Genomic DNA, 25,954 nt, shown 5'->3' with positions numbered 1-25,954 from the left:
TCTCATATTTTTTCAGGATCTTAGACTTTTCTTGAAATCTAATTCTGTACAAAATGTATGCATATTTTATTAGCCTCGAAAACCTACAAATTCTATAAGCTTGCTCTGAAGACATCAGCCCAGCCCAATTCTTTGATTACAGCTTTGAAAAGAAAGTACATAGCTCAGTGCTTTCCCACCAGTCTCCCTTCCTGTTGATAACTATCAACTAAACAGTGAATCCAAAGGGATATATAAGTGCATACATGCCTGGTACAAGTTGCTGGCATACAAAGATCAACATAAGCCTTGGATAGTCTTCTAGTACCTAGATGCAACGCACTATGATCTCGACATTGTCTCATTGGCCCCCTAGGTGCAGAATGCCTGGAGGTAATTACGTGCTCATTTACAAATTAGGAACAATCATTCGTGACTGCATGATCATCTTTATCAACGATCTCAAATCTGGTTATAATCAAGACAGGAGGGTCCTACAAGGACAGACGGCTGAGCTGGAACAAACACTCCTATTTCTCATATCTCAGCTTCTGAATCTGAATGATTGTTAACTTCCTGACACTGCTGAGCCGTGCAGCTCAGTCATAGCAACACTGCTCTGAAGCGGGGTGCACAAGGCAATTCCCTGGGGTAGGAGAAGTACAGGTGTGAACTTATATTTTAAACTCTTGTTGTCACCTCTCTCACCTCTATGATATTTTTATTGTATTTTGTAACACATGAATTTTTATACAGTCGTACATTTACATCACGTACAAATAAACAGACATACAATGGATGTTCTTGCTCGAAAGTGTAACCGATTAGAGGAGTGAATTAGCAAAGGCTGAAGGTCCCTGGGTGAGAGACACACACACAGGCTCGTCCAGGGACCGGGATGAGAGCCCATCTTAGTTAATCTTTGCTCCCCAGCTAAAAGTTGTACCCCTACCTCGGCACCAGGAAGCCCCTACAGGAGAGATAATAAAATCCTATTCATTTGGAAGGGATCACAGAGCTGAAGACTCTAATTTTGCAGGTAAGGAAACTCAGGTGCAGAGGGATTAAGTAAGTAGAGATAGCAGCTTCACAGCCCTTCCAGAACACACCAGGGAAAGGAAAGAAAATGAAATAAAATTAATACCAGAGTTGGAGCTGATTCCACTCAATAGCTCTTTCTCAAAATATATCCCAATAAAGAAGTAAACACACAAACAAACCAAAAATCAAAAGCAACAACAGAAAAAGAAGAGTTGGGAGGTGGCCTCACCTACCACCATCTTTGGCAGCACACTCAGGCTGACCGACTTTCCGTGACCCCACCATGCACAGCGCAGCAGCGCCAGGCCTGGACTTTCTGACCATCAGCTGCATGGCTTAGGGTAACACCTCCTCACTTGAAACCCCTTTAGAATTCTGCCTTCAAAAGCCGCGAACATCCACATTGTTCTAAGATGAATAACACATTACCAAAAATAACAAAATGCTTATAGCCCAGGAGTAGCCACTGATCATCCTGAGCTGGTGAAATGGTGTTTCATGGACGGAGGAAGAAGTTACCATATGAAGTTCTGCTTCGTGAATGACATCCCAGTGCACCTGTGCCAAGGTGATGAGGGTCACTCTTCTGATGGAGAGAAAGTTATGCACCTAGTATGCCCACATTTTCTTAGAGTCCTACGATTGGAGCACACGGGGGTCAGCATATAAATCTCAGCCTCTGGCCCCCAGGCCCATATTTTTTCCTGCTACCCCATAGCTAAGAGGCCTGTTTCATACCTGGTTAGATACACTATGAATTCTGTCTCCACTGAAAGCACATATTCTCAAAGTCACCCCAAGGCATCAACATCCCCTATAGACAAGGATGGTAATAAACTTGTTGACCTGGCTTCCTTTTAAGAATGAGAGTAAAGAGAAAGTTCTCACGGAGCACTGCCCAGGACAAACTTGTCGGGTCTCACTGGGTTGGGCAGAGCCTCTAGGTCACCATAAGGAACTCCACTCCCACCCTGTAGTTCTTTTGAAGGGAGGGGGAGTAAGAGTAACAGCAGTTGGTCCTCTGGGACCTGGCCCCCGGAAGGGCAGCACCACAGAGGCAGTGGTCTTGTGGTTCCTCATTCCTAGCGTTGAGGACAGGGACTGGCAAGTAGGAGAGGCTCAGTCAATAGTGCTATATAATAACTATGTTATGCCATTTAATTTAAAACCGCCTTAGGAGATGCTCTAGACATATCAGCATCTGCGGGCTTATCGCATGGGGTCACAAGGGTGCACAATCAGCCACGCCACACAATGGTTGCAGATGAGAGCAGTGAGGGGAGAAGGAAACTGAGGAAAGGAGGGGATATCGCCAGATCGGGTGTAGAGTCCTTTCCCCTCCGTCTGCCTCGGTCTCTGTGTCTCGCTCTCTCTCTCTCCCTCCTGCGCATGAACAAATACAGCATGGCAGAGAGTAGGACTGGAAAAATATGAGATTATGATCAACCAGATACCACTGACCCCTTCAATCTCTTATTACTTTGAACCCACGAGTTTCCGCTGTGGCAGCTGGGACTCCCCCAATCTCTATCCTGCCCCCCCCCAATTCTGGGCAGGGAACGCTCGGCTCCACCTCGAACTTGTCTTCCCACCCTCCTCACTCACAGCCAGTTTTTGCATCTGTAAGATCAGACAGGGGGTTCTCAAATACCCCTGGGTCCATCCAGCAGTCCTCTAGGGGCCCTCTTAGAATTGCACATGTGCAGCCCAGCCTCTGAGATTCTGGGTCAAGAAGCTGCCTGTACAATCCGTGCTCGAGCTGATTCAGAGAAAGGTACTCCTAGCACACCATTCCCAATCCCTGAGCTCCAGGCCCTGCAGGATTCTGCATGAGCGCGCTGCTGAGCAGGTCCATCTGTGGACAGTAACAGGGAGAAGAGCCCGGAGCACCAGGCGAGAGGCGACCAGCAGAGAAACCCAAGGAGAGGGATGCCATGCAGGGATGGGGGCTCTACAAAAAGGCAAAAATCAACACGGAATCTAAGTGAAATGTTTAACCTCAACAATGCCATTGGATGGAGGATAAAGGGGAGAGAGCTACGGAGTTAAGCAGATACGGACTCAAAGTCTTGCACAGTTTTCTTCTGTGATCTCAGACATACCACGTGATGAAATAATTACTCCTCTTAATGTTTCTCATCTATAGTCCAGGGACAATATCTTCCACATAAGGGTTTTGTGAGGATTGAATGAGATGTTTTAAGCAGATTCTAGCTGCGTTCAGTAAGTCTATCAGTGATTACTTCAGAGCAATAACAAATAAAAGGCCCAGGTGTAAAATATTTATTTTTTATTTTTTAAGATTTATTTATTTATTTGAGAAAGAGAACGTGCGCATGAGTTAGGGGAGGGGCAGAGGAGGGACAGAGGGAGAGAATCCTCAAGCAGACTTCCCACCGAGTGTGGAGCTCAATGTGGCCTTGATCTTAGGACCCTGAGAGCATGATCTGAACTGAAACGAAGAGTCAGACCTCAACCAACTGAGCTACCAGGTGTCCTAGGTTTATACATTTTTATTTTCATTTTTTAAAAATATTTATTTATTGGAGAGAGATAGTTCGTGAGCAGGGGGAGGGGAAGAGAGACAAAGAGAGGGAATCTCAAGCAGACTCCCTAGTGAGCGTGAAGTCCTAGTGAAGTCCTGTGTAGGGCTAGATCCCCCGACCCTGAGATTATGACCTAAGCTGAAATCAAGAGTCGGATGTTTAACTGACGGAACTACCCAGGTGCCCCAGGTTTACACATTTTTAAGCAAAAGAATTCAAAGTTCTTATTTAAGGTCATATGCCTAGAAATTAGGTAAGTCCCTACAAGGGAAATGTATGGCATTTGGCAGTATTTATACACTATATCTGCCAAGTAGAAGCCAGAATATGCCAGAGTCCACAAACTAATGTCCAGTCCGCAGCAGCATGAGGGCCAACAACAAAACGGCCCAACAACCCCTGGGCCTATGCATGTAGCCACAGCCCCACAGCTCACTCAAAGTGTCCCTCTATAAACCTTTGTCATCTTCCCCTCCATATTTATGGTTTCTGTTTTCTGGCGGAAGTGCTGTGTGATCAGGCGGGTGCAGCTGAGCCCCAACCTTAACACCCACATTTAACTGCTCTTCCGTTTCAACACTGAATATAGTCTCTCTCACAGAAACTCTATTTAAACGTTGACGGAAATTACCAGAAGCTGGTTCAGAAGAGCACGCCGGCATGAAATGAGCTGAAGCTGAAATTCACAAAGAAGGAATGTGTGAATGATGTGGAAGCCATGCAGCAAAAAATCCTATTTGGAATTACCCTCATGGGAGGCCCAGGAAGCCAACTATTACCCTTACATGCTACCAGCAGCTGAGACCTAAGGAAACACAAAGGTTCCAACAACCATCTCTTTGCTTCATACAGAAATAAGGAGACAACTGACCAATGCTTATGATTAGTTTTTCATCTTTAAAAATGAGTCAGTAGTATTGGAAGCCACAGAGGAACTCAACACGTTCATTCCTCGAGGAAGTAACTCTCATATTTAAAAAAAAAATATTTGCACGCTGGAGAAGGTTACTGTGCAATTAGCCGCACTGTAATGTTTATTAAATTCTTAGAGCTTGTGAAGTTTATTTTTAAAACTCTAAGTGCTAAGTTTAATTAAACTTGTCAAAGGTAAGAACAACGTGACAGGGTAGAGGCGGGTGACTAGCGGCACAACAGGCAAACCTGTGCTCACCGTTGTGATGCGCTCCAGGTGAGCCAACGTCACGTATGGCCACAGCATGAGACTCCGCCATGGATGTAATTTCTATGGATTGGTAATTCTCAGGATCCTCAAAATGCATTCTGACTTTTGAGCAGAACTTCATTTAACAGAACTGCTGACTGAATATGAGCACATAAATAATCCAGGTCACAGTGTCTCTTTTCTCATCTTGATGAACATTACGAGCACAAAGAAATAGATGATACTGTATTTTAAAGATTGTGTGTAATTCTTTGCGTGTTCCTTACAAAATGCTTTGGAAAATATGCAGATACATCACAGAACCTCAGAGACAGTGGAGCACCACAGTAGAAGCCAACACAGTTTACAGTGGAAGCAACAGATGGCTACTGAAGCACAAGGTACCGGTCAAGTTTCCACAGCTAGAGGCGGGGACACCCCGGGCTTTCTCACTACGAATCTATCTGATGCCACTGACCACGGAATAGAAGGGAAATTCTCAACGCCTCTTCTGTGATACTTGGCTGAGTGTTGGGACACAATCAATTATGAGCACAAGTCTTGTATCTGACCACTTTCTCTCACACTTATGTTAGAATATTGGCTTGCCAGTGATAAATTAGAATATTTTCTACTTTGTTTTTACAATCCGCAAAAACAACAACATAGTAGAACACTGTTTGGCACCAGACATCTATACTTAGTTCTTCATTTTTCCCTTCCATAAATAAGGCAAGCATGGGTGTAGGGGCTGGAAATCCCTCAGTAAAAAATAAAACAGACAAAAATCCCTGCCCTCGTAAAGTTTATATTCTGGCAGAAAAATGGAGATAGAATGAGATGGACCAGTGCATTACTTAGAGCACTGCCTGTGGCAAAGGCGCTGGAGAAAAACAATGCGGCCGGGGCCGGGGGTGGGGGGGGTGCTGGGTGACTCAGTGCGTTAAGCCCCTGCCTTAGGCTCAGGTCACGATCCCAGGGTCCTGGGATTGAGCCCCGCATCGGGCTCTCTGCTCAGTGGGGAGTCTGCTTCCTCCTCTCTCTCTGCCTGCCTCTCTGCCTACTTATAATAGTCAAATAAATAAATAAAATTTAAAAACAAAAGCAATATGGGGAGGTCATTTCAATACGGTGATCAAGACTGGACTCATCGACAAGGTGACCTCTGTGGGAGGGACACAGAGGGGAGGGGGCGTGTGCCTATCTAGGCTGGATTAGGGCTGAGGGGCTGCTGCACTGTTTTCAGCAGAGAAAAATGCCAAATGAAAGGCCACATGCCGGGAGCATGTTCTACGAAAAGCAAAGTGTCTGCTATGCTGAGGAAGGGGCATGAGAGGGAAGACTTAGGAAATGTGGGGGAGACAGGGTGGTGGGGCACTGCATCAGGGGGCTTCAGAGACTGCGTAGCTTTGACCTGGACTCTATATGATGGCATGTATGTTTTCAAAGACATTCTCTAGCTGCTATTTAGAAACTATCCTTATAGTCACTGTTCAGCAGTTACATTGTGCACGTCCCTTAACCGTTCTGCATCTCAGGCTGGCAGGACTAATGGCCGTATTTGAAGGCCCCGTATAGCGCATGGCACTGCGGCACCCTCTCCTCGGCCATGACTCTGCTAAAACAGGTGTTCCACTCATCATAGTTAGGAGTTCTCACATCTGTACCCAGACCAGACTTTTCAGTTCATGGACTCCAGGGAATACCTCTTTCCATTCTGGTGTGTGGCATACAGTATTTAGTATATGGGAGGGCCTCAACAAGGACTTGCTGAAAGTAAGGTAAGACAAGACAGAAGAATTACAAAAGAGCTCTAACTCAGAATTCACATGTTAACAAGCTTCTCATAGAAACACAAACACAAAGCCTTGTTCCTAAACCATTTGAACTGGAACTTTTGGTCAAACGGATTAGCTGTAATTTTGTGATCTATCAATGTAATCCTGAGTTGGGCCAATCCTGGAATTGTCTGGGAATGTGTGTGTATATATATATATATATTTTTTTTTTCACAATTAAAACTATTCTTCTCAATTGTGTGCATAAAACTTATGAGTAAATAGTCCAGGAGACATTTTGCAATTTGGCCTTTGAATAGCCTCAAAGTGCATATTTCTTTAAAATCACGTTTTGTTTGATCTCTGCTTATGGTTTAGGATGGCCCCTGAAGGAAATGATTTACTAAGTTGTCAGATGCATTCGCATCATATAAATACCAGGATCAAAAAACAAATTTAAAAATAGTTTAAATTTTCTTCCCATATAAAATATTTCTGTTTAACCAATGTGAAGTAATGGCAACCACACCACGGAGTTGGGTAACTTGTTATTTGTTTAAAAACTATTTGGGTCACCCGCATATACTGTGCCCTCTGGTTTGACAATCTGATGTCTCTTGAATCCATGACATTAGTTCCACAAAGGGTGAGTGCCTAGACACTGTATTCTCCAAGTGAAGCTTCGTGGCCATTTACCTTTACATGTAGGCAGTGTTACTAAATAACGATCAAGGCATGGGAAACATTTTCAAAGGTCAAAGTTTTCTTTAGTATCTCTTCTCAGCGAATACCCTTGAGTTTTGCCTCCATCACTTAAAAATGAAAAGATTTCTTAGCTTTAATATGATCAAAATAAAATTTTATATTTTAACATTTTAAATAATGAAATAATTAAATAAATAATTAATAATGAAATAATGACTAAGAGGTGCTCCCAGAGTATTTTCAAGTCTTCAAGTCTTTGTCGGGTTCTCTAAAATAACTCATACCTATGCAAGTCAATTAAAATATTGAAACACGTGCCAGAACATGCACCTGATAAAAATAAAAAATTTCTTCATGTCAACTTAGTCATTATTTGCCCTCAGCATCTGAGCTACAAATTCATTCAAATTTCAAATAACATTAATCAAATAGAAATTCTATCTTGTGATTGTCACAGTTAAGTTGGAAATCATTCTGTCACTCTTACCAACCATTTGAAAACACTAAAAATAAAAACCTAAAGATTTCGAGTCCTCATTCCATTTTACTTACAATGCTACAGAGTACGCCTATCTCATAAATATACAGCAATCTAACAGACAATTCCCAGAGACTGCCACCTGTTAAATCCCCCAGCTTTTGGAAATCAATTTGTTTTTTCATCCTGTTGAGTACACAAATATTTTCCAAACTCAAGCGGCGAAAGAGGTGAAATCTATGAAGTCTTTGTAAATTTGGGTCAATGATTCTCTCAATGAGTTATGTGAATAAAAGCAATCTGGAAACGCTTGTATGGTAAAGGTTTTCTGTAATTATGGGATTTGTGCATCTCATTTACACCATTTAGAATGATCAAAACATGCAATTATTGCATTCCAATTCTAATACAACGCTCATCACTGAGAACCAAGTACTCTGTTAAGATACGGAATGCAATGCAACAAGTTAGCTGTCCAATACACTGAATTTTTACTTTACACAGTGACACTGGCTGGATGATGTTTATGCCTTTACTACTTTCAACAACTAATTTCTTCCTGAGTGAGGTTCTCTATTTAATTGTGTGTGTGTCGGGGGGGGGGGGGTGGCGGGAAGCAGCCCACAATTTCCAAGTCAACTTTTAATTACTTAATTCTCAATTACAAATAGTTATTGACATGGCTAACTGTAACTTTCATGAAATCCAAAGGATGTATCTACGACACACCAACTTTTACTACAGAGAATTACCAAGCAGTTATAATGCTTGGCTAAGAGAGAAATGGCACATGGATCCTTACCACAGCGTCCTGTTGAATTCGGTCACTTGGCTTTTAGGATTTCAACATTAATACACTGAAAAAACTGACTGGCAACCCTGAGACCAGAAACAAAGTCCCCCCCGGGGTTTTCCACCCATAACTCCCAACCTACTGCTTAAAACTTTAGCTACAAATCATCACACAAACATCATCAAGAGTGAAAGCATCGAAAAGACAAATGTGTCCCATTTTCACTTTGTTTCTCTTTTACCTGGGGCGACCAGTGGTCCTTAAATACTGGAGACTGCGGTCCAGGCCAACAAGTGGACTAGTCACAAAGATGAAGGGTGACTTTCCCCTCCTTCCCGGCAGCGGTTCCAGACGCTCCCCCCAACTGTTCCTCCCTCCCCGAACCGGAGCTGAAAGGAACCCCAGAGAAGCTCAAAAATCACGAAGGGAGTGGAAGACCGGTCTCAAAAAAGTCAGGATGCCAAATTATCATAGTTTAATTTCTTCTTTCACTCGCCAAACAGTTGCAGAGAAAGCAAAGCAAGACACATCAGAAACACCACAAGCCTAGTGGTAGCGGTCTTAGAAGAGAAAAGAATTGAGTTCAGCCAGGCACAAAGGTCTCCATGGCAACGGTGAATTTAGACCCCCATCGGCATTATTTATGCAACATTTCATCACAAAAGGACCCTCCCACTAGCCTGCTTAGCAAATTCTAGTTTTCTGATTTTCCGTTCCTTTGCCCTAAATCTGTATCTGGATCCTTAGCTATCCGTGCCACAACGTTAAGGCGGGGAAAAAAGGGAGAGGAAAAAAAGCAGAAAAAAAAAAACCCCATAGAATCATAAAATTAGTCTCAGACTGAATCTAGACTTTGTTTCCTTGGTGAATTCAAAGGCAAAGAGATAGATTCGAGATTGCTTAGAGTTCATACTCAAAGCTGGTCTAGTTTTTTTTCAAAGGGACAGTTTGAAAAACGTAAGTTTATTCAAATTATTTATTTTTGAAAGGAGATCGCAACTCGAAAGAAATATAAAATATGGCAAACTCTAGCACACCTGAAGGCTTACAGGAAAGAGAACTTGTCCAGATGCTGACTTTAAAGCTAAATTTCATATGCTAATATCCACCCCCACCCACTCCCAGCCATTGCACTACCTCAAAAAACTCCTTTGAGCCTTTCACTTGATTCTACTCTAGCCACGATTTCTATGTATTTTAAAGACATTTTTATCAGCTGTGTGTCCAATGGACCATAGGTCCACATTTTATAATTAGATGATCTAGGGTAACTTATTTAAAACAGACTTAGCACCCCAATGTAATGACGTACTATATTAACAAGATGTTAACCACTGAAGGAGTACTTTCTTCAATTCTAAAACAATATACAACTATAATTGTTAAGATCATTCTTGATGATGTTGAAAGGAAATGTTGGGAGTCCTCATCTGAGAAGAATCATCTTTGGCGTTAGCTCAAATAAGAGCTAAAGAAGGTGACTTTTAAAAACTAGTTTTTGATTATTTTTAAAACAGCATAATCTTCTTATTAAAAATTTAAACTTCTTACTTTCATAAAGGGCAGCTCTGATCCCACACCCTCCATACACCAATCATTTTTAATATAGTTGTATGTCTAGACCTAAATCATGCACTTTGATCTTAGTCTTGATTGACTCAATGTTGTCCTTAACACAGTTTGCAAGGATGGCTCACGGATGCTGGTATTTTCTGTCAGTACATATTTGATAAGATTTTCTGTTGGGTGCAACATAGGCAAATATCCATACCTCCTGGGGGCATTGTTCTCCCAAAACTGGGTGTTCCTGGTGCCTCTGGAAACACCATTGACCTTCATTGACCTTCATGAGGATGCACCCTAACTTGCACAACACATGGCCTTATGTAGATGGTTATACAATTTTTGTGAATACATCATTCAGATAACCTCTGACACTGAAAACTGAAGAAGAGAATTAAAAAGCAGACTAACATGACTCTCTTTTAAGAAAAGACTTCTCCAAGCAAGAACAACCACCACCCACATGTTGGTTCCCAGTTTTCTCTCTTCCACATCTATCATCTTTTTTTGTTGCTTTTTTTGTCTTTTTACCCCTCTCTTCTGTTCCATCTCCTCATGCCAGTTCTCTTTATTTCTGCAACATGGATGCTTCTCCATGACCTGGATGTGGTTTCATTGAAGCGGTGGCTTTACGTTTTCATATTTTTCCATCAATGTTGCCCACTCTTATTATTTCTTTCCTGACGTCTTTGTCTTATCATTTCTTTGATTTCATTTTTTTCCATGATTCTAACTTTCTTCAGGCTATAAAAACATTACGGCTAATGTTCTCTTATATTACTTGGGGGTAATATAATTTTCCTGGAGTTACACTTTCTCTGCATTTTGTATATGACTGGTATGTTACTTTCTCCTCTTTCTGATTTCTTTTTTTCCTACTTTTTTTTGTGACAGTGTCAATCTACTGTCTTATATTTAAAATCTTCAGTTTATTACTTCCTTGGGAATTATGACAATATACCTTGTCTTGGCTTTTGCTTAATCACAGATTGAGGAGAAGGGTGTGGAGTGTGAGTGAAGTGAAGGTTAAAGATGCAATGCTTGTAACATCTCCCATATCAACATGATTCTCTCTTGTTGGAGCTTGTCCTCCACAGGACTTCCTGTTCCTCTGTGTCCCCTCATGTCTTCAGAGCTCAGTGTTTCAGGGAAGGTCTCTGAGTCATGGCCGTTTCTTCTCTGCTTCTCTTCTTCACTCCCACCCTTCCATATTTCCCTCCTTCCTTCATCTTTTTTAAAACTGAAATTTGTACAATGTATGATATCTGAAAAGTGATAGTTACATTCTGTGTCCCTCCTTTATATGAATTTGTGGCCAGTTCTGTTCCTACTATAATTGTAAATGGAACTATATTACTAATGTATTGCATTTTTGTTGATTTTGCTTTTTCCAGAAAAGCAATAGAATAAACTAAATGTTGTGGAATGGCCATAATTAATAGTTTAAACTAAATTCTAAAAAGGCCTAAATATGTGTCTTTCACAAAATTCAACAGTATTCATAATTGCAAAAAACATCTCTGCAAACTAGGCATAGAGAGGAATCCCTTAAATATGATAATGAAAAAAAACCTTCCTAAAAATTACAGAGTTAAATATTGAAAACGTTTTTTAGAGATGTTATTCACTGCTATCATCACTCTATTTAACATTGCACTAAAGGTCTTCAACAATAAAGTCAAAACAAAAAGCCAATTTATAAACACATCAATTTTTTTTCTGGTATCAACAATAAAGACATTAAACAACAATAACATTGACAAATAGCAGAGAAAAATATCCAATATCTAGAAATAAATCCATGTGAAGGTAATATAAGACCTCCTGTCTAAACACTATACAACACTATTGAAATTAAAGCAGACCCAAATGATGGTATTGCAGAAATATACCATGCTATGGTTGATAGATTAAGTATTGTAAAGATTTCAACTTCCTTGGGTTAACTGAAAGGTTTAATAATACTCTAATCCAAACCTGGATTTTTTTCTGGGCTCGGAGGGGCTGAGATAGTAGATAGTGGATTCTAAAATTTACATGAGGGCGTCTGGAGGACAGCTGGTTAAGAGACTGCCTTCAGCTCAGGTCATGATCCTGGAATCCCATGATTGATTCCCATATTGAACTCTCTGCTCAGCAGAGAGTCTGCTTCTCCCTCTGACCTTCTCCCCTCTCATGCTTTTTCTCTCTCACATAAACAAAACCTTAAAAAATAAATAAAATAAAATTTACATGAAAATGCAAAGGGCCGGGACGCCTGGGTGGCTCAGTTGGCTAAGCAGCTGCCTTCGACTCGGGTCATGATCCCAGCATCCTGGGATGGAGTCCCACATCAGGCTCCTTGCTAGGCAGGGAGCCTGCTTCTCCCTCTGCCTCTGCCTGCCATTCTGTCTGCCTGTGCGCTCTCTCTCTCTTTAACAAACAAATAAATAAAATCTTAAAAAAAAAAAAGAAAAAGAAAAAGAAAATAAAAAGGGCCAAGAAGAGCAAGTGGTCTTGAAAAAAAGAAACAAATCTAGAGACTGATTGAACCTGTGAGATAAGAGGGCACATTAAAAAGCAGTAGCAGTTAAGACCACAGGACATCCATATAAGAAGAATCCCACAGAACTTAGATCAGGAGAGATTATTACACCAAATCACATTTTTATCTAATTTATGAGAACCATGGAAGTGCCACAGAGTGGGAAGATGGTACTTACAGCTGGGTATCTATCTGGTGAAAAACGCACCTTGACTCCATCTCAAAAAATATACAAAAATCAATGCCATATGGAGCATTAGTCTAGAGGTGAAAGATTAAACAGTAAAGCTCTGAGAGTAAAACAGGGAACACATGAATGGCCTTAAAGAAACCACGGCTTCCTTATGCAGGCTGCAAAAGTGCTAGCCTTAAGAGAAATTAAAAAGGTATAAACTGGGCTATAGTGAAATTGGAAAATGCTGCTTATCAAGATGCCTTCAAGAAAGTGAAGGGGCACTAGTGGGAAAAAATATTCTCATTCTTTACGTGTGTCTGTATTTATCTATATCTCTATACCATCATCAAAAGTCCCAAATGCAGTATATGATAGGCAACCTAATATTAAGAAGCTCAAAATACGTCAGCAAGCACTTCACAGGAGAGGCTATCCACATAGGCAATAAACAAATAAAAACATGATCAACTTTATTACTCATAAGGGATACGAAATTTAAGATGCCCATGGAATACCATTAAAATGGCAAGGAACACCAATAGAATGGTTAAAGCAAAAAAGAGAGGAGACAAAGTGCCAAAAACTGACAAATATCAGGTGTTACCAGAATTTTCACAGACTGTGAGTGGAAATGTAAGACAGCAAAATTAATCTGATGGCTTTCAATCTCTTCTACAGCTCTTCATGTGCATCCTCTGTGTCTCAGAAATTCTATTTCTAAACAGAGCTACCGTACGACCCAGCAATTGCACGACTGGGTATTTAGCCTAAAGATACAAGCGTAGTGATCCCAAGGGGCACATGCACCCAAATGTTTATAGCAGCAATGTCCACAATAGCCATACTATGGAAAGAACCTAGATGTCCATCAACAGATGAATAGATAAAGAAGATTTGGTATATATACACAATGGAATACTATGCAGCCATCAAAAGAAATGAACTCTAGCCTTTTGCAACAATGTGGATGGAACTACAGGGTATTATGCTTAGTGAAATAAGTCAATTGGAGAAAGACAGCTTTCATATGATCTCCTTGAAATGAGGAAGTGGAGATGCAACATGAGGGGCTTGGGGGGTAGGAAAAGAATAAATGAAACAAGATGGGATCGGGAGGGAGACAAACCATGAGAGACTCTTAATCTCACAAAACAAACTGAGGGTTGCTGGGGGTGGGGGGAGGGGGGGTTATGGGCATTGGGGAGGGTATGTGCTATGGTGAGTGCTGTGAAATGTGTAAACCTGTCGATTCACAGACCTGTACCCCTGGGGCTAATAATACATTATATGTTAATTAAAAAAAATTAAAAAGGAAGAAATTCTATTTCTAGGTATACACTCAACCGAAAGGTGACCATAAGCACACCAGAGATATCTGCTCTGATGCTCATACCAGCAATATTCAAGTCAGCCCGAAATGGACACGACTAACACGCCCCGGAACAAGAATAAATGTAGTATGGCCTCTGGGCACAATGAGATACTAATCAGCAAAAAAATATGAACCAATAACCAAACACAGTATATAGCTGAGTCTTACACACATGACCTTGAGCAAGCTGTACTTCATGATGCATGCACTTTTCTGATTGTTTATTATTCTTAAGAAACAAAGTCCTAAATTATTTTCAGTCCTAGATATCAGACATGAATGAAAACAGGGACATTATTTACCTATTAACATTCTTGAGTCTAAAATAAAATACCATTTCAAACTCATGGGTTTCCAGCAATATTCTTACCAATTTATTTAAAAATGAAAATATAAACTTTTTAAGTCTTACAAAATAAAAGCAAAACTAAAGAATGAAGAAGGACTCACTATTTGTTGCAGTCTCATCAGTTTTAAAATAATTCACTATGTTGTGCCCTTCTACACAAATGATCTAATTTCTTGGGCCAAAAAGAAAGAAACTGCATTATAATACTCCAAGAATTTTGATGTTCTGGCCACTTTTGTTTACTAATACTGACAGCAAAATAAAAGAATAAGTAGCACTAATTAATATAGGAAAGCTTTAATATTATAAACAGTGACAGATTTTGTAGTGATTTCCAAGTAAATATAATACAAATAGTTTTACGCTTTCTGTAAAACTATCTTTAGAAGAAGTTTTGTTTTGTTTTGTTTTAAAGACTTGACTCTTTCCTAAAATTCTGGCTTTTTACTTTCTCAGAATCCGCATTCCAGTATAAAACTCTGTAATTCTATTTATTATCCCTCCGGACTCTAAGGTATAAAATTACAAATGACTGACAGCCAAATTACCAAGTTTGCCTTTCAAGGGGATGGTGAGGTTTTAGCACAAAGATCTTTCTGCAATTAAATAGTTGCCAGGAGTAATATTTTTAGGGCCAGCTCAGCTTTTTTTCATTTGTAGTCTGCAGTTATCTCGGCTGCCCGTGGCCAGAATGGATGGCAGGACATATTAGGGGAAAGAGGAGAAAAGAAAGAGGAAGCAACTCAAACAAACAATGCCGGCCTTTTGCCTAGGGCCCTGGTAGTGACAGCTACTTGGATGAACTTGAAACTCCGGGCTTCCTGCTGTTTCTCAACCATCGCTACCTGGTGTCACACACACTCAGAAGTAGGACACTGGGGACTGGAGGCTGGAAATGCATGACATCATAGACAAGCTCATGATCGCGAATCAGTGTAAATTTGACCTCTGTAACTAGGAATGTAGGCTATATATACTAAATCCCCTAATAAAATATATCGTGTTCATTATTTGTCCTACTGGGATATAACCCTCGAGTTATTTGGGACCTTTCACACTGGGCAAGTCACATGTCTTCCTTCACTCTGTGCCTTAAGTTAGAGCTCATGCAATGAGGGATTAAGAAGACCAGAGGATTTTCAGGGGCAGTGCTCTATCCTGGCATGAAATTAATTTCACTGTATTCAAAGCACTCCTGGTTTCTCAAATAGGACACACAGTTGACCATCCGGGAAAGGTTCAGCAAGCCCTTTGGCATTCCTAATGTTGTCCAACTATCAATCCATGAAATCTGTCTGAATTTATATTTTTTGCATAAACAAAGCTTGGAGACAGGAATCCCCAGCTACTGAATGCACAACCGCAAAGACTCCAAAAGAAATGAATTTAGACCATGATTTTTAATGCATTAATTAATTAGAGGTGGAAACACATCTGTTCTATAGAACAGTCCTAAAATGCCACAGTGTGTCAGTTTTACTATGAATATATGCACTTTCTAAGTAATATGAATAATAACAAGCCCAGAATTCTCATTTTTAAATGCAGAGTTCCCATTTTTAAAGTGGTCTCTCACCTTTCTTTCTCTCTCTCTCTCTTCTCTCTCTCTCTCTCTCTCTCTCTCTCTCTCGCTCACACACACACACACACCCCCCTTGGAAGAACGCAACATTTTAAATTACAAAAAAGAGTCTTTTTATGGCAGAATGGACGTCTATCATGTTTTACCCTTTACCATATCTCAAGCGCATATTTAAGACATTCTCTTCTAAGAAATAACTCAATTTATCTGACTACTGAGACCACTGTACCTTAATCTCCCAGTATTAAAAGTAGCATTTGTTGCGATTTTTTTGCATAATTAGCTTCCGTCTTTAGTCGATATTCTCCAACATTTATGTAAAGTGGTGATCATGAATAATACTGTGTCAAAACAGAGTGGGCCCTGTTTCTTGGGCGGACTTGGGTATTACATCATTGCCCTAGGCTGAGGTGCCCAAGGAATACCAACAAGAAAACGCACATGACTAAGCATTTTAAGTTCTTCCCACAATGTGTTTGGCTAAGACGCTACCCAAAGAGAATACTTTAAAAATATTTCTTTGCAATAAATAAATAAATAATAAATAAGTAAAATAAGGTTCAAAGACATTGGAGGGGTACATTTCAACAAAGGAATAAATTCTTGCAATTATGCACTTCAATATTTCAAATCAGAATTTTATAGACATTTTGGTGTAATTTTTCCCTGTAGGATACATTCTCCCTGGGTATTAGCACACGTTCTTACCTTTAACCTGGAAAATTCTGGATTCTCTAACTTAAGATTTAAGTTGTATCTTGGAAAGTTAAGATACAAAGGCCAACGGTCTCTATCATGGGGCTAGGGATTACACACGGGAGAATTGGCTCAATATTCTCAGTATTTCCACAATTCCAGGAGGCTAGTGTCCTCTGTGCTCTTTGTTTGCTAGTTAGTGTTTGTTGTTGTTTTATTTTAACTGGAACACTTCAATTTTGGTCAGCATTCTTTCATGAGTTGTAGTATATTTTATGTTCCATTTCTTCATTACTACCTAAGAACAATCTCTAAAGTCATTGTTTGTCCTATGGTGGGATTGGATGCCTGTGGAGCAGGGGAGGAAGCTGGCTTAAACGAGTCCAGGCTGACCTTTGCCAAAAGGACCTTGCTTGTGGAGATTATAACATTTCATATTAAACTGATGAGAATCACAACAGAATCAGTGCCTTGTCATTTGTTGAAATAATACACTATCTTCTGAAAATTTTGAAGACTCTTCTACAAGATGTTTTGAATACGTTGCTATTTCTGAGGGTTGCCTAAATACTAGGATCAAAAAAGGAGGCCCTGACTGTATTCTACAATTTCAGCTGGTTCTAGAATGGATATGGTGTTTTTTGAAGTAAGTGTTTGTCAGGATGCCTATAAGCTTTGCTTATACTTCTCTAAAGCTCCTAAATTCCAAGGTTTCTCTCTTCATAACAGCAACCAATCTGGCATGAAATGGTTCCCTGACACTGAAAAACTGAGGCTCATCTCACTCTGTCAATAAACGTTATGTTCTCTCATTCTTGCTTGAATTTCAAAATTTGGCCTCCAAAAATATGTTTCCCTCAATCCACAACTGGACTGTGGAATAGTAAAAAATAATAATAATGTGAAAGAGACCAGCTGGCATTTTCTTGGGTAGGTAACTCACCACTGAATAACAAGAACTCACTTTCAACACCCGTGAACCTGCCTTTGTCCATATACTCGAGTGAGGAGGCTAGCTGGCTTTTTTGTTGTACCAAAATGGCAGCTTAAGCATAGAGTGGAATCTTGCAATTGCTTCTGCACACTCAAATGGAGCAAGTTGCTATCTCATTTTAAAGATGAGAAGAGACATTTGGAATTAAATAATTCCATTAAGATGAAGTACTGTGCCCCAAATCACACAGATTTTAAGTATTAGAACCTGCATTGGAATGTAGGTTCCAATGGAAAGTTTAACTTCAGAACTTGTGTTCTTGGGGTACCTGGGTGGTTCAGTTGGTTAAGGGTCCGACTCTTGATTTCAGCTCCAGTCATGATCAAGGGTCCTGGGACCCAGCCTTGCACTGGGCTCCATGCTCTAGGGGAGTCTGCTTTTTGGTCTCTCTCTCCCTCTGCCTCTCTTCCTGCTCACATGCTCTCTCTCCTTCTCTCTCAAATGAATAATAAACCTTAAAGAAAAAAAAAAGTACTTGTGTTCTTAACCCCTGGAGATCCCTATAACATTACAAGGTTTTAAGTTTGTCTTTTGGGGTCATGTGGCACAGCCATAGCACCATCATGTTCTGAGAGGGTTTGAATAGCTCTGAAGAATCAGAACCTCCCCCGCCCCACTTCCTACCAAGAAAGGAAGTTCTGATGAAAAACACTAGTTTCCCAAAATTCGTCCAGGTTCCTAGGGGGGCCAGCATCCCGGGGCTGCCCCAAGTCTACTCGATCTACTAAGTAATCCCTGACCAACTATGGTTGTGCCTATCATTTTAAAGGTCATTAAGGTTGATATTGTATATAGACATTTAAAGATTCTTTTATCTGCTTGGGGAGCCTGTGTAGCTCAGTCGGCTAAGCATCTTCTCTAGATTTCAGCTCAGGTGATGATCTCAGAGTTGTGAGATCAAGCTCCACATTAGGCTCTGCACTCACCATGGTGTCTGCCTGGGATTCTCTCTCTCCCTCTGCCCTTCCTCCAAGGTTTCTCTCTAAAAATAAATAAACACATTTTTTAAAAAATTCTTTATCTGCTTACATTTGAATGAATTAGTTGTGCTTCCTTAAATAAAAGGAGACAGATATCACTTCCCCCTTTACTAAGACTCCTATATGAAGGTTTACAAGTTGATGGGAGAGAGGAATCTTCTATTACTTAGACTTTTAACACAAGAATTGAAGACCAAGTTGGGAAAATTGGACAGCCATATGCAGAAAAATGAAACTGGACCATTTCCTTATGCCATACACAAAAATAGACTCAAAATGGATGAAGGACCTCAACGTGAGAAAGGAATCCATCAAAATCCTTGAGGAGAACACAGGCAGCAACCTCTTTGACCTCAGCCGCAGCAACTTCTTCCTAAGAACATCGCCAAAGGCAAGGGAAGCAAGGGCAAAAATGAACTATTGGACTTCATCAAGATCAAAAGCTTTTGCACAGCAAAGGAAACAGTTAACAAAACCAAAAGACAACTGACAGAATGGGAGAAGATATTTGCAAATGACATATCAGATAAAGGGCTAGTATCCAAAATCTATAAAGATCTTAGCAAACTCAACAGCCAAAAAACAAATAATCCAATCAAGAAATGGGCAGAGCACATGAACAGACATTTCTGCAAAGAAGACACCAGATGGCCAACAGACACGAAAAAATGCTCCACATCACTCGGCATCAGGGAAATACAAATCAAAACCACAATGAGATACCAATTCACACCAGTCAGAATGGCTAAAATTAACAAGTCAGAAAATGACAGATGCTGGCGAGGATGCAGGGAAAGGGGAACCTTCCTACACTGTTGGTGGGAATGCAAGCTGGTGCAACCACTCTGGAAAACAGCATGGAGGTTCCTCAAAAAAGTTGAAAATAGAGCTACCCTATGACCCAACAATTGCGCTACTGGGTATTTACCCTAAAGATACAAATGTAGGGATACGAAGGGGCACGTGCACCCAAATGTTTATGGCAGCAATGTCCACAATAGCCAAACTATGGAAAGAACCTAGATGTCCGTCAACAGATGAATGGATAAAGAAGATGTGGTATATATATACAATGGGATACTATGCAGCCATCAAAAGAAATGAAATCTTGCCATTTGTGACAACATGGATGGAACTAGAGGGTATTATGTTTAGCGAAATATGTCAATTGGAGAAAGACAACTATCACATGATCTCCCTGATATGAGGAAGTGGAGATGCAACATGGGGGGGTTGGGGGGTAGGAAAAGAATAAATGAAACAAGATGGGATCGGGAGGGAGACAAACCATAAGAAACTCTTAATCTCAAAAAATAAACTGAGGGTTGCTGGGGGGAGGGGGGTCGGGAGAGCGTGGTGGGGTTATGGACATTGGGGAGGGTATGTGCTTTGGTGAGTGCTGTGAAGTGTGTAAACCTGGTGATTCACAGACCTGTACCCCTGGGGCTAATAATATATTTTATGTTTATATAAAAAAAAGTAAATTAAAAAGAAAAAAGAATTGAAGATCAAGAGCTGAAGAAATATATCTTTTGTCACTATGACAATTGTACAGGACTTACTCAAAACATTTTACCAATAAGTGGCAGTTAATATTCATTAAGGACTGTCTTATAAACATCAAAAGTAAGTACAGTGCTTACAACAGAAACAAAAATGTATGGAACAATGTGCTTTAGTAGATCATGAGGACACAGTGATATTTACTAGAAAATGGATAGAAACAAAGGTTAAAAAAGAGAGGTTAACTTTCATGGCAAGTTCTTCCTCAAGCGGACATTTTATTTCTAGTAGATCTTGGGGGGAGTTTGCGTCTTCTCGAACTTTTTTTAGGTGTCAACATCTTTACATATACTAATTTAATGACATTTTAAATTTTTCATTATCCCTGATAAATGAAATCCTGAACTTGCCAACAGTAGTTATTACCAAAAACAGCTTCCCCCCCACCCCAAGGTGATATGGATGGCTGGCAAAGGATTTTGGTTTTGCCTTTTTTTGTTTTTTTTATTTCCACTAGTTCCTAAAATCCAAAATGGTTAGAAATTCTACTTATCTATGAGGACAATGTGTACCAATGTTGAGATACATGCCTGGGAGTGCAATTCAGTGATGAATCTGGGCAATGGAAAGGGATTCATGAAATATAATTGAGGGGCACCTGGGTGGCTCAGTTGGTTAAGTGTCTGTCTTCGGCTCAGGTCATGATCTCAGGGTCCTGGGATCGAGTCCTGCTTCAGGCTCCCCGCTCAGTGGGGAGCCTATTTCTCCCTCTCCCTTTGCCCTTCTCCCCAGTTGTGCTCTCTCTCCTCTCTCTCTCTCTCTAAAATAAATAAAAAAATCTTTTTTTTTAAGAACTATAATTTAGACTTTCCACTAGGGTTCATAGGGCACAGGGTTTATTATTTTCGTGATGAGAAATGACACTTGGGTATGGCTATCCAATTTATTAAACTTACTGTATAGCAGGGGACCTGATAGGTATAAATTTCTTCTGATATTCTGATGACATTCTATTACCATTAAATTGATACTTTAAGTACATGCTACCATATTCCAAAGTTAAGAGGTAGCTCAAAATTCATCATTGTACCTACTTTCAGGAAATCTCAAATACTGGGACCGTAAATGTTTGTTATCCAATTCTGAAGCACAGATGTAAATATGAATCTAAAGGGAAAAAAAAAAGACTTGTGACTGAGATACATGACTCAAACTTCCAGTTTTCTATCTCCCACCTCTATTTTCCTCACTGGCATTGTTGGGTGCCCAAGACAATCACTGCAGTATTTATGGACTTAGAGAATTACTATTACATTAGAATATTAGTATGTGGGCACAGTATTGGGGGGTGTGTGTGTGTGCGTGTGTGTGTGCGTGATTTAAATCAGCATGTGAAAAGCATTTTTTGCTACCTAAATTTTAAGCAACTATAAAAAAATCCATGTATAAAAGTACTGAATATTTTCTACAGTTATATTAAGTACATTGTGCATATTTTATTTTTCTAGCTTGAGAAAATATGTTGACAATTGACCCAATATGTGTGCATATCTTTTAAAAGGAAGAGGAGCACAGCAAATTGTATTTCAAAATTATTGGGCAGAACATTTCCAGACAATGATGTTAGTAATGAAAGGTTTGATCTGGAAGGAAATGTCAGCAATTAATTCAGTGGTAACAGCAAAGAAGTGGAAGGTAATGAGAGTATTGGTGATAAGAATGCACTAAGGAACCACACTGTGAAGGCATCCATGAACTCCTGTCTCCTGGGGAGACTGAGCACTGGCAGACAAACAGGAAAGTAAATGGAAAAAATTGAAAGAATTCTAAATCCAACAAATACCACAAATCAGCTTGTGTAAAGCAGCAAGGACATTTCTCCAGGGTCATACAGTATGTAGAAATAGCGTTGATTATCTCATCCCTGACATGAAAAAATGACTGAGGAACACGAACTTTGTATCTACATGGATGGACAGGCAGACAAGAACATGCATACATACATTTCATATGCATGTAGTGTTGAGCAATACACTACTTGAGACAATAGGAAAACCCTAGTTTTACACATATTTTGCTTTTTAGGGCACCTAGGTGGCTCAGTGGGTTAAGCCTTTGCCTTCGGCTCAGGTCATGGTCTCAGGGTCCTGGGATCAAGCCCCACATCGGGCTCTCTGCTCAGCAGGGAGCCTGCTCCTCCCCAGCCTGCCTCTCTGCTTGCTTGTGATCTCTTTCTCAAATAAGTAAAATCTTAAAAAAGATTTTTTTATAGCAGTAATTTTCTTTTCTTTCCTTTTTCTCCTGTTTTGACCTACTTGGCATTATCAGATTCCACTCCTCAACTTTTTGCACAGAATCTTTCTTACAATACTATGGAGAATGGTATATTCCTAGTGATGAATTTTATTTTCTTCTGCAGAAAATGTCTTTGAAAGGAAGAGCCATCATAATAAGCTATAAATAATTGGAACAGATTTAATTCAGCTCATTAAAAAATAAAATGTAGATCTCTAAATTCTAATTTGATCTGTTTGAAAACGCTTAGTCATTGTAAGGCTATTGAAATTATTTTATTAGATTTAATTGTTAATATTTGTTTGTTCACTTCTCACAACTCATTAAGATTTTAATAACTCATACTTCCTAAATGAGAAAATATGTCCTAATGATAACCACATAAACATCTATTGCCTTATATTCTACAAAATGGTTTTACATAAATTATCACTTTTGATCTTAATAATCTTTCAACTAGATATTAATATCTAAAACCAGAAAGATGTTGTGAATTTAATAACAGAAAGCTAATTTATATCAAAGTTCTTATTTGGGAAGTTAACTTATTAGCAAACTAATCACAAAAAAGTGCTCAGGCTCATATTAAAATATACTCAGGTAAAGAAAGCACTTAGTGCTATGTTTCAAAACATTTGCCTGAACCCCTTCACCTCTCTTCTCCCCTAATCCCCAGCTCTCTAGATGGTTTTTCCAATGGCAAACAGTGACCTACCCCTGCCAAGCTATCCTCTGGTTCCTAAAGCTTAAGCAGGCAGGAACTTTCCTGAAAGGGTGTAATCAAAGCTGTGAGATTCCATTTCTCTCCCTCTGGAAATGAATGATAGAATTCCTTTTTTGATTTATTTTATTATTATAAAATATGCCATCATAATTTAATTTTGACAGTGAAAATGGCTCACCACAATATCTTACATCACCACTTCGATATTAATATTATCATAATGAGGAAAGTATCGGTAGTGATATATCAGACATTTGTCTTGTCACTGTGTGCACCACGAATAACTCCACGATTTCTGTCATCTGGGAAGAGGTGAGAATCCGAAGCAACACGAATGAGGATTTGTTTTCTGGCAAGTTCCCTGTAGACGTGTGTCAGTATGCATAATAAACACAATAACATTAGATAGCATGATTCAAACACCTCCTTGGCAGTCACAGCAAGAAACAAGGGCACTGCCCTCTGGCCATGGAGACCAGAGCATCTCATCCAGTGTCTGTCCAGATGGACATGCTGAGTCAGTGGGGGCACTAATGGAGTCACCTTACAGCATTCAGGTTTGAAAGAGGCAGAAACCAAGAGACAGCGTCTCTTTAAATACTAAAAACACCACCAAAATCAACAATCTAGCATACTGTTTTCCATTTTTCAAGCTAATAATATTAATGTGTAGTGGTAGATTGAAGCCATCCTTCTAGAATTCTCCTGTGCTAGTGGCAGCCTAAAATCAATGAGGGGATACATTCAGTTCATTTCAACACAGTGAGATGACTTATTAAACTATTTTGATAACTACAATATAAATTACTCATTTGTTAATTTAAAAGTAAAGATGCTTCTTGGGTCATTCTCTACTATACTTCAGAGTCAAGAAGAATTTCAAAGAGGGTCATTCACAATGAGCTACTTAATAACTACCCAACAAACTTTTGACCCTATATGCCTTTACCCCCAAAACCTAACATGAACTCACCATCAATATATAAGCCTAAATGTCATAGTTTCATAAACCTACTGAACATACTGTCACCCGCATTTAACATATTAATAAAATGGTCGCCTACTTTTACAAAACGAAAGTTGTCAATTCTAGTTTCCAAAATAGAGTCCAAGTATATACATTTAACAAGAACATACCATGAAACAAACATACATTTTGAAATACTATGGTTACAGAGGCTGGTAGGTTTCAATTTTATTATCCCTTCTTGATGTTACTGTCGGGACTTCGTGTGCAGCACTAGAACTCCTGAAAAACCCAGAGTGGTCTTAAGTAACCAAGATTATTCTGCCACACACTGTTGGGAAGGACTGGAGGCCCCAGAGGAGTCCAGAGTAAATGGCTAATTACAGAGGTACTGCATTTTTCTTGATTATCATGCTCCTGCAACATAAAATGTAAAACCCAGGAAGATGATTTTCCCTAAAAGCAAAAAGCTATGTAGATGGACAGAGGTTGAATATTGCAGCAAAGTCTACCCCATTCATGTCAACGCAAATGGTGGGTATTTATCCTTTCTGATGGCTGAGTAATGCTTACTCCCCCCTTCGGCAAACAGTATTTATTCTCCTGCCCCTTGCTCCGACATTCTCTAGATTTCCAAATTTAGTTCTTCCTTTCTGTCCTAAAAAACCTGGAGCCAACCTTCTCTAGATGGGTACAATGCTCTAATGTTACCTGGACCCCAATTAAGCATTCATTTCCCAAATCCAAGAAAGAACCTGGTTAAAATAGTCACTTAGTTTTATCACATCAAGCAGGAAATGAAGTGAGGCATTTATAACCCTACGTCCACCAGTGGAGCGATGACAGGGAGATTTTCATGAGCATTTTTGGTCAGCTTTTTAGCTTGGAGTTCTACATTCATTCCTCCAAGGATTAGGAAATGTATAATGGCAAGTATAGAAGCCACAGTTGGGTTTGGGTCCCAAGAAGAAAGAACTAGAATCCCTGCCTCCTCCTAGGATCCTGGTGAAGTAGAGAAAGGATCAAGGAGCCTTAGATGCTCACCCCAAACCCTTCAGCACATCATCTTTTTCCGACCTCCCTTCCTTATTGCCCCGGGAAAGTTTCCTGTAACCGGGCCTCACATTATCAGCTATATAACTTAATGTCTGTTGGTGATAAAAGTGACAAAGAGAAACATAAAACCGGAACACGAAAAGGATATATACTCACTTTTGGGAAAAAAAAAAAAAAAACAGTTGAATAATTTATTTACCTGTGCTTCAAGGAAGTTGGAATAAATCCCAATGCTGGTATGATTGAGAAAGGAATTTGGGCCAATGGCTCAGAGTTCTAGTTAAGCACCGGGTTTCCTTGGGTTACTCAATTTGTCTTAAATGACATTCCTTTATTTATAAAACTAGAATAAGATTTGTTCACCATAGTTCAATGAAAGGTTATAGAAATACAACGAAACTAAAGCCACAAGTTTTGGGGGGTTGCAGCCGTGTCTAATATATTCCTCATGGTGTCTCGAGGAGGATCTCATCAGGGGGAGTTCTTTCCACAGTTCAGAGAAGAGGCTACCAAGCAGAGTGACGCCCTCAGAACAGACAGGAATGTGCTATGGAATAAATGTATACATAAGAAAGTAATTTAGATTGTACAGGGGCAGAAACATTTAGAATGATCACAATGTCAGTGTATTCTAGGAGCTGAAGATTCAATGCTGAAGAAAAGAGACTGGATATTACAAGAGTCACAGACTA

General features: G+C 39.8%; 1 protein-coding gene across 4 annotated transcripts in view; it reads right to left on the bottom strand.

The window, feature by feature from the left end:
* CTNND2 (catenin delta 2) overlaps nucleotides 1–25,954 on the bottom strand; it is a 901,368-nt gene that overhangs the window by 586,355 nt on the left and 289,059 nt on the right. Inside the window, exon 1 of one of the 4 annotated variants that reach the window (XM_032337747.1) lies at nucleotides 8,724–9,034. The exons of the other annotated variants lie outside the window; for them this stretch is intronic. The gene's annotated coding sequence lies outside the window, so the exon portion shown is untranslated. Of the gene's footprint in view, nucleotides 1–8,723; nucleotides 9,035–25,954 lie in introns of those variants that run through there. 4 annotated transcript variants of the gene reach the window in all.

Source organism: Mustela erminea, chromosome 3 (genome assembly GCF_009829155.1).
Source record: "Mustela erminea isolate mMusErm1 chromosome 3, mMusErm1.Pri, whole genome shotgun sequence".
Classification (NCBI taxonomy): Eukaryota; Metazoa; Chordata; class Mammalia; order Carnivora; family Mustelidae; genus Mustela; species Mustela erminea.
The sequence above is the reverse complement of the archived record's forward strand: the minus strand, read 5'-3'. Positions and strand labels throughout refer to the sequence as shown.